Source organism: Octopus bimaculoides, chromosome 24 (genome assembly GCF_001194135.2).
Source record: "Octopus bimaculoides isolate UCB-OBI-ISO-001 chromosome 24, ASM119413v2, whole genome shotgun sequence".
NCBI classification, from domain to species: domain Eukaryota; kingdom Metazoa; phylum Mollusca; class Cephalopoda; order Octopoda; family Octopodidae; genus Octopus; species Octopus bimaculoides.
This window is the reverse complement of record NC_069004.1, coordinates 19397798-19408578: the sequence shown is the minus strand read 5'-3', so window position 1 is coordinate 19408578 and position 10781 is coordinate 19397798.

The window sequence follows — 10781 nt, the reverse complement described above, 5'->3', positions numbered from 1 at the left end:
AAAAAAAAAAAAAAAAAAGAATCCGTCCTTAATATATAGTTGATGGAATTAAAGAAATATTGAGAATGGGGTGGTAGTTCTAGTACGAATAGAGCAAAAAGAATAGTTTTGGTTCAGATGTGGATATGTGAGGGCTGTCAGTAATGACAGACATTGAGGAAGATAACAGAAGTATTAGAGGTGGTAGCAGCAAACAGCTGATGGAAGAAATGAAGGCATTGATACTATTATCATGGCTACTGCACTGATATAGAGATGAGCTCTTTGCCTTCATTTCTTTCAACAGTTTACCTCTACTATCTCAGGTGATGGTAGGAGTGAACTGTTGAGGGAGAATAATCATGAATGTGAAACAGTATAAATTGGACTACAACCAATTTATTACAGAATTAGTATTTTCCTAAAGGAAAACCCTAATCTATTCCTAAAGGAGTAGATTAATTATGTAGAATATGCTTGTTAATAATACCAATGTCCATTTAGGTAAGGGTTTGCAAGTCTTGATGTAGGGTTGATCATGATTTGTGATCTTTAAAAGTGATATATGGGCTTTTCCAAATCCTGAAGCTCAACTCGATCTTTGATGTTTAAATTAAATTAGTATTGATCCATTTAATTTCTTTTAAGTCCTTCTGGAATTGGTTTGAATGATCTCTAAGTTAAATGTTCTTTTATCATCCTCAAAATGCTTTTTTTTCGAATGTTTGTGATATGTTCTGGTTTGGACATCAGTTTTAAACCCAAAATTACAATAATCTGAATTGATAGGTTTCTTTCAGAAAAATAGGTTCTGGTAATTTAGTCTTTCAGCAGAATGATTACTTTCTTGAAGGAGGCATTATAAGGTGGAATTCTGGTTTAAGCATCCTATATAACCCCTCATAACTTCTTTAATTTTTGGATTTTTTTGAAAAAGTTTTGTGAATTTATGTTCTTCACATGAGAATTCATTATGCAAAATCCAAAAGAAAAAAAAAAACTGCATGTGATTTAAAGGTTATTTGGCTGTTAATTTTAGCACATCTCATGATCACCTGATACTCTCCTCATTTGTTTGTCACTCTGGTATATTGATGTTTTTCAATGTCTTTCTCCCCATAAACCCATTTAATGGTCTATTGCTGGGATTTAAGCAAAAAATTTGGACTATCCATATTTTAAGGTGTGGTTTTGAAGCTGATTAAACAAAATTAAAAATTATTTTCATTGTTGTATGAATTTCCATGTGTAGAACACAAATTTGCAAAATTTTCTGAAAATTCTCCAAAATATAAAAGTTACGAGGGATTATATGGGATACTTAAAGCAGAATTCTGCCCATTATAAATAGAATTTTGGGGGAAAGTATAACCTCCTCAGGTATTTATAATTCTTCCAATATTAAGGTAAAATGAATGTCCTACTAAAATAAGAAATCCCAAATGTAGAATTATATGTGAAAAGTAAAACAAAAAAAAAGAAAAACGATGGTTTAGGAATAATCCACTTAGAGTGTTACAACATAGATTTTCAGCTAAAGTTATCAAATGACTAGATCTTTCTGTATCTTCCACGTATGTAGTTTGTAGAATCAAGAAAGGAGAAGTTACTCTCATCATATTTGCTGCACAAATTTATATGAAAAATTCGAGCATTTTATACTGTTTTGCCAAACGTTGTCAGAAACATCTTTCGATGTCTAAGGCTATGTCACATATCTCATGCTCTGAGTGAAGGTAGTTGTTTTGCATCTGGGAAAGGATAGTCAAAAAATCTATTGTGCTGTTTCTGGTTCAAACAAGTTTACAGTAAACATGAAGTGGAATAGTTTTAGATGGAAGAAGACACACTTGTTGCCTTTTGTGCATTCATATTTGAGGCAAAGATTTAAACAATCTTTTCTGAGAAAAGTGTCCTTCACAGCTCTACAACCTGCAGATATAGGAGGAAAAAGTGGTTTTGTTGTTGCTTGTTTCCACTAGGTCCAAATGCACCCAGTGGCAACAACCTTGTGTATGATGTTAGCATTGTTGTTTGAGTCGTAGAAATTATTTTTTTGATTGAGCTGGTTGGTCTTGAAGAACTGTTAGAAACACTTTGAGCTGTGGCAGTGAGTTTCTGCTGCTTGTTGATGCAGTTTCTGACCTGCTGAAGTAGGTTCAAATGGTCAATTATACTCATTGATCAGTAGGTTTTTTTTAGTGTTTTTATATACTTATACCTTACATGAAATTACTTGGGAATTTCTTGAACCTTATTTTCAACTTATCTCTCAGTTCTGTTATAAGTGGAACAAGGTTTGCAGCAATTTTATTTCAAATGTCTTCTGTTCCAACAACATTATGAAGAGCAAGCCAAATGCTTACCAGATTGGTGATTTCACTTTTTATACAATTATTTTTCGTACAAGACCTGAGAAGTGTTGTTGACCATAGCTGGAAAACAGGAAATTATATTGAAAGTGTTTAAATTAATTAGTCAGTTAATTAATTTTATTTATGTATTTATTTTTTCAGTGAAATAATCATAGTAATTTAAATTTCGATACTGACATAATTTTTTGCTAATCCTGCTATTTCTTGATTTTCATTACTAGTGTAAATGTTTTCTTTTGTTGTTGTTATAACAGCTTTGTTACTTTTGTGGGGTGAGTTGACAGAAATGGTTGAGCACCAAGCTAGATGCTTCACTGTATTGCTATCATGTCCTTCTATGTTTTAAAATCAAATCCTATCAGTACCAACTTCATCTTCTATTCAGTAAGATTTAGTAAAATAAGTACCAGTAATACTCGTAGGATTGATTCAATTGACTATAAATATTTCCTTCTAAAAAATAGCAAGTCAAGTAATCTTGCTGTTATTGTTTCTAAATAAGTTAATTTCTTGCTTAATGCAATTATACATGAGAATAATTAACTAGGAAAATATTTAATGATACCTTCACAGATTTACCTGTCAATTGGTTTTTGTACAGATGGCATCTCTGCTTTCATATCTAAGCAATTCTATTTTCTTATACCAAACAAGTGTGCAATCATTTTATGCTTGCTTTGTGATTTCTTCATCACTACTTTGGCAAATACAGTGAAAGTTATTCTTTGTTGAAAATCTCAGCATAAGGTCAAAACATGTCTGGAGTTGCCGCCCATCCTTACCAGAAAAATATAAAAAAGTCTTTGACTAATATTGTTTTTTCCTTGCCAATAATAATAATAATGTTACTGTTCTTTTCTATGTGTTGTTTTTTAAAGAGAAGAAGAAAAAAAAGATTTTCTATTTTGTTATTGTTGTTGTTCTTACAGTTTGCAAATGTTTGATTTAATTAAAACAACTTTAAAAACATAACATTTTCTTGTTAGATGTAACTCTTTGTGTTTGATTTGATTTGAAATAAAAAAAAAAAACAAACAAACTAACTAACTGTCATGTTTTGTTATTGTCTTGTCATCAAAGATAGGAATTTTGCTAGTTTTTATATATTTGAATTTTTAAATATTTGAGTCTCAAATTTAAATAAAAATAAAACAGATAAATAAAATATTCAATAAAATTCAAATTGTTTTTTTTTTCTCTGTTCAGTTACAAATTCTAGTCATTGGACTGCAGCCATGCTGAGGCAATGCCTTAAGGGTTGTACTTGATTTCATTGACTGCAATCCTTTGTCTGATGTTTATGTTTTTTTATTCTTGAAAGATATGCTAATGTCCCTTTTGCATTTCATACAAGGTGATAACTCAGTCAGATACAAAAGCTGCAAGGGATTTCAGTTAAAATGTACTGAATATATATATTTGTCCCTCTGCCTCTACATCTCTCTCTTCTCTTCCCACGTGACCGGTGTTTGGCCAAGCCTGACCTTTCTTTCTTGGGCGGCTGTTGTGCGTGCACATCGTTACTCCTCCCTGTGCCTGTGAAATCTTGTAGCCCTGCCGTAAGGCTTTATTTCCACACACGCCAGCTTAATTTAATTCGTCCTTAGTCGAAAGACATCTGTTGTTATGTCCGGTTATTATTCCTACTGTATTTGTGTAACATTGTTCGTTTTCTTCCGTCCTTGTTTTTGTATACATTCGCTGCTTTCTCCCAAGGAATCTAATGCTCTTAGCTTAGTTTTTACCTTGGGGCTGGCCAGATTGGAGCAATATTGAGAATAACCAGCTAAAATTGCAAGGATAATCTGGATCTCTGAATGACCTGTCCGTGTTTTCTTTGTATCGTTTATCTGGATGTTTTGTCTCTTTCTTGTATCACCTAACTGTCTGGATGTTTTGTGTTCTTGTCCCATTCTGTATTATTTATATATATATATATATATATATATATATGTATGTATTTCTGTATATATGTATATATATATATATGAGGCACAGGCATGGCTGTGTGGTAAGAAGCTTACTTCTCAACCACATGGTTCCAGATTTAGTCCCACAGCATGTTGCCTTATGCAAGTGTCTTTTGCTATAGCCTTGGGCTGACCAAAACCTTGTGAGTAAATTTGGTAGACAGAAACTGAAAGAAGCCAATTGTGTATATATATGTATTTTTGTGTTTGTGTTTGTTCCTCCATCACTGCTTGACAACCAGTGTTGGTGTGTTTACATCCTTTTAACTTAATGGTTTGGCAAAAGTGACTGATAGAACACGTACCAGGCTTAAGAAATAAGTCCTTCAAGGTGGTACTCCAGCATGGCCACAGTCAAATGACTGAAACAAATAAAAGAATGAGGGAATATATATATGGAGTGGCTGTGTGGTAAGTAGCTTGCTTACCAACCACATGGTTCCGGGTTCAGTCCAATTGCGTGACACCTTGGGCAAGTGTCTTCTACTATAGCCTCAGGCCGACCAAAGCCTTGTGAGTGGATTTGGTTGACAGAAACTGAAAGAAGCCCATCATATGTGTACATATATATATATATATATATATATATATAATGTGTGTGTGTGTTTGTCCGCCACCATTGCTTGACAACTGATGTTGGTGTGTTTACATCCCCATAACTTAGCGGTTTGGCAAAAGAGACCTATAGAATAAGTATTAGGCTTACAAAGAATAAGTCCTGGGGTTGATTTGTTTGACTAAAGGTGGTGCTCCAGCATGGCTGCAGTCAAATTATTAAGACAATTACATTGACTACAATGCTCAACTGATACTCACGTGTGTGTGTGTGCAGGATGAGCCAAAAGTCACGCACCAAAACATTTGCTGTTATATTCATTTATTCATTTTATTATTATTATTAATTTTATTCATCATGTAAAAATACATCTGTATTCATCATTATTCATTCGACTTTAGAAAAATTGAAGCGTGTCTTTAACAATTCTAGAGCATTTGTGCATGACTTTTGGCCCACCCTGTATATGCTTTTTAAGCCCTTTGTTTCCTATGGGATACAGGCCATCAGTGACTTTTCTCTACTGTTCTTGACTTGAGGCTGTCTTTTCTGCTTCTCTTCAGTTGGATCCCTGCTTTTTCAGCTTTGTATCAATATCCTGCCTTGTATGTTACCCTGATGGAAGGTCTTCTTCCCACAGATCCTGTTGACTTTGAATTTTCATAGATGCTTCTGTAACTTTGCTTCTATCCTACACAAACATGTTGGTCCTACACAAACCGTTTTTCACCTCTGGGAAGAGGTGGTCCATATTAGTCTAACCTCTAACCTTTGAACTGTCCATCATGGGAGTAAAAGAGAAGTGATAAGTTATCAACAATTGCAAGATGAAGGGCAATGATTTAAGTTTGCTGCTCCTGGTTAGTGGCGTCTCGTGTAAAGGCACTGCAGAATCCCTTATTTCCACTTGATATTATCAATAACATTCAATATAATGTGTCCTTTTTTCTTTAATGCTTTCTTTATACTTGTACATTATATAATCCTTAAGCTTCATGTCAGTAGCCACCCCCCAGTTTATGAAAACAATACAAAATTCCTTGTATAGAACTGTGCACTTCAGTTCCAGCAATGCGGTGTTTAGCTGTTGTGCGCATACTCATGTCTGAGATAGGAAGCTTCAAGCTAGGTAGGGAGAGAGAGAGAGAGAGAGCACTGTGGTTCATGCAGTGCAGATCCTGGTGAGCTGGTGAAAGTAGTCTTTCTTTTTAACTCTGCATGTGTTGTGCATAAAAACATGTTTATATTCTTGAATGTTTATATTCATGATAAAGTGTAGAATTAGATTACTATCCTGCTTCCAGCTTCTGTGTTGCTACCAGGATTTGAAAAATAGGGTACATTTCACTCCCTTATTTTGTGATTTAGGGGGGATTTTTGAAAAACAAGGAGGAATTTGCAGCAGTGTTCAGTGAACCAACTAAACACACTACCTGGCAGTGGCTAAAATGCGAACCGATCAAGTTTATGTATAAATTTTCTTTTTGTATGTCTGTTTCCTTTCGCATAATATTAAAACAATGGCTAAAAATTGTCTGAAGCAGCATCTCCACTAATTTTGTCTACGAACTGTCACTGCTCCTAGTACAGATAACGATGACATGTAGCCAAGAGGTTAAGGGTGATGGCATCACACCCATAGGCTCATAGCTTTGATTTTTGGATTGGCAGTGAGTTGGATGCTTGAGCAGTGCACTTCATTTCCCACTGCTTCCGTCCACTCAGCTGAAGTGCTGGGGCAACACTTTTTCCCTCCAGCTGTCACCTACTTAATACTTTGCAGGGTCAAAAGCAGGAGGGTTGAGAGGATATCTGTATCTTGTAGAAGTTATACAGGCATCTAAAACAGTTAGTGAAAGCATGGTACATGCTTGTGAGTGATGGCTATGTATTTTTTTTTTTATAGAATTGTAGCAGGGATATTTGGTAGTCACAAAACACCTAGAAGTCTAAACCAGATCACTGTATCCAATACAAAAACAACTAAGCATCACAAATGTGATTCGCTCAAGGATTGCTCATGTCATCAAAACATTACACATTCAAAATTCCTGGTGGAACAGGATTAAATCTTTGGCCCACTTTTTCCTCACAAGACCATCAGCTATACATTTGGCACATTTTAGCCACTAGCCTGCAGATGGCAACAGAGAACTAGAAAGCAGACTAAAGTAGTGTCCATAGCACCAAGACAATGGTTGATGGCAATGACCACAGCAACACACCCTAACCAGCTAACTCCAAGAAACACATCAGCAACAACTATTATTCCCTGATTCAACATCTCATTTAAATTTTAGTTTCCTTACTTGTGCAAACACATTTTCTTTGTCTTTCATAGTATCAACATTTATTTGTTAACACTAATAAATGTTTTTTTTTGCATTTAAAACCTTCAATGGAATTTGTGTTCATTTGATCCATATCAACTTGATACTGAATTGTAATACCATTCACACACAGAAAAACATTTTATCACAACAGAATAGATGGTATTGTAGAAAATGTAGATATTGGTTTGAAGTTCTGATGATAAGTAGTAAGAAATAAAAGAATTAGGAATTTCGGTTTTTCACATTTTATTATATAACAATATATAATATGGAACAGTTTTACAAATAGAAAAAAAATCCTAAAAATATTTAACATGAAAAGAAATAATTCTAAAACAAAAGAACCAAAACCATTTTCTGTATTTGTGTTCTTTATCAGAATCATTTCGTGGTTTGTTGTTACAATGATAAGTGAACATGAAGAAAAACAGGCTCATATTTCTAATTCAATTTAGAACATGTTTATAAATAGGATAAAAAAAATAAATTCATTTTCCAGGAAAATATAACAAGTGACCATAAAATATATTATAATTTATTGTTTTTTTTTCCCTTTGTTTTTGTACAAAGTTTTAGGATCTGAAGGAACTATTGATGTTCTTCAATAGTTATTAATGATCATAAACAGTTTTTTAAAAAATGGAATAAATTGGTTTTGTTGTGAGCAAGAAAAAAAAAATCAACATTTTGGGGGAGGGGGGGAGCAGTATTTATTATCAGTGGAGTCTGCTTGAAATCTGAAAACATTTCCCTCTCTCTTATAAGGAGATTTAAGATAACAGAAAGCAATGGAATTGCTTTTCTCAAGAACACTTATAATGTAAATAGAGGGAAGAATTTTCAAGATTTGTTCAATTACAATTTTTCAGATAAAAGATGAAGTCTAGTAGCCCAAGATATTGGTTTCAAATGTTGGCACAAAGCCAGCAATTCTAGGGGAGGAGGTAAGTTGATTACAATGACCCTTGTATTCAACTTATTTTATCCACCCCAAAGGGATGAAAGGCAAAGTCAACCTAGGTGGAATTTGAACTTAGAACATAAAGACGGATGAAATGTTGCTAAGTGTTTCACCTGACATGCTAACGATTCTGCCAGGTTGCCGCCTTGTAGTTCCCAAATATTAACAATATTCTAAAATTATCTATGAAGTTAGAGTTTTCACAAGAAAGAAATGATTTTGTTTGTTTCCTTGCAAGCAGTTTTTACAGCGTTTTGTTTTAGAATGTTTTATATTTTTTTGAAAGGGTGATGATGAAATACAAGGTATCTAGCCTTGTCATTTATACTGTATTTGCTGGTATATAAGATGCACTTCTTCTATTTCTAAATGTATCAAAAAACTGCCCTGCATCTAATGCAGCCATATTGCAAACGAGAGACTGAGTGTCAAAGGTGAGGGAGCCAAACATGCATAATCCTGCAAGGCACAATACTTGTTGCTTATAACAAAATATTGGTTTCAAAATTTGGCACAAGGCCAGCAATTTTGGGGGAGGAGTAAGTCAATTACATTGACTCCAGTGCTCTGCTGGTACTTATTTTATTAACCCCGAAATGGATGAAAGGCAAAGTCAACCTCGATGGAATTTGAACTTAGAATGTAAGGACAGACAGAATGCTGCTAAGCATTTTGGCCAGCATGCTAATGATTCTTATTTCTTTATTGCCCACAAGGGGCTAAACGTAGAGGGGACAAACAAGGACAGACAAAGGGATTAAGTCAATTACATTGACCCCAGTGCATAACTGGTACTTATTTAATCGACCCTGGAAAGGATGAAAGGCAAAGTCGACCTCGGCGGAATTTGAACTCAGAACGTAACGGTAGACGAAATACCGCTAAGCATTTCACCCGGCGTGCTAACGATTCTGCCAGCTTTCCACCCTAACCGCCTCTCAATATTGGTTTCAAATTTTGGTACAAGGCAATTTCGGAGAGGGAGGTAAGTCGATTACATCAACCTCAGTGCATAACTGGTACTTAGATACTTATTTTATCAACCCTGAAAGGAAAGGATGAAAGGCAAAGTTGACCTTGGCAGAATTTGAATTCAGAATGTAAGGACGGACAAAATGCCACTAAGCATTTTGCTTGATGTGCCAACAATTCTGCTAGCTTGCCACCTTACTAACAACAAAGTATTACAAACAAGCCAAAATATCACAGTCTATTGGCACATATGAAAAATTACAGGTTCATTGGCAGTTATCTGGGGAGGTCCCATCTTCTTACACCTCCTATCCCAGCTTACATAATCCACACTTACATGTGTTTTATACTATTTAATGACTGACCATGTTTAAGAAACATTTTTTACAAATATTATCTAAACGAAAAGTTCTCCTAGCCTGTCAGCAATTTGCAATGAGTGGATGACATCAAAATCATAACAGTGGCACACCAACCTTGTGACTGTTCACACAGTTACATAAAATATCATAGTCAGAAAAACATGAGTTTTACATCCTGTATGACAATTCTCTTGACTAAAATATAAACAACAATACAATTGATCTCAAAGAAGATATAGATGAAATACAGTCACAACATATGCCCTTTTATCCTATCACAACATTGTATTTGCATGCACAAAATTATACACCTTTGACCTACTAAACCACTTAAAAATATCTTTTAATAAGTCTACAATGAAGCAGAACTAAATCTGTTTTTTTTTTTCACAAAATATACTTGTAACATAAGCATGAGTTTCATGTGAGAGGGCATCTTATAAACTGGCAAATACTGTGATTATTTAATCAATCTATTTATCAAAATATTCAATTATGAAAGAAAGAGAAACAGCATAAAGAGCAACACCGGTTTCTTTTTACCCTAGTGTAAACATAAGACACACACACATATATACACAACATGCTTCTTTCATTTTCTGTCTCTCAATTGGTTGGCCTGTGGCTACAGCAGACGTCACTTTCCCACAGTGCTATGCAGTAGGACTGAACCTGGGACCATGTGGTGGGAAGGCAACCTCTTTACCACACCTGCACTTAAATATATATATATCCATCCATTTTTGCCCAATATTCTTGGGAGGTTCATTGAAGTAGTGTCCTCAGGCATCATCTCCATAGAGTCCGGTCAGAAGCTATGTATATATTTTCTCAAATTACTTTGGTTTTTTTCAAGTTTTTCATAAGCAACTTGTGGGAGAAGTAATATAGTTGCAAAGTAGATATGGTCTAATATTATATTCTGGTGCTATCTTAAGAAATATTTTTATAGATGTCTTATTTGGTTGAAAAGAAAAAAATGGGGTCCATAGGAAGAAAGAAATAGCAGAATAAGAAGGGACAGGGGAAGAAAGCAAACTTTTGTGGGATGGGGTGAGAAAAGAAGAGATAAATGGTAAAGACACCTCTTTTACATGTTTGACAGTTAATACTACGTTGTAACTTTTGGGTGGCTAGGGTTCACAATTCCTTTGAGCATGTAAATTATACAGATACTAGCAGTTAGATTTGTAAAGGAGTACAGCTCACAGATATATGTGTCTGCCCATGCATATTTATAAACTTCTGTGTGCTTGTACATACATACATACAT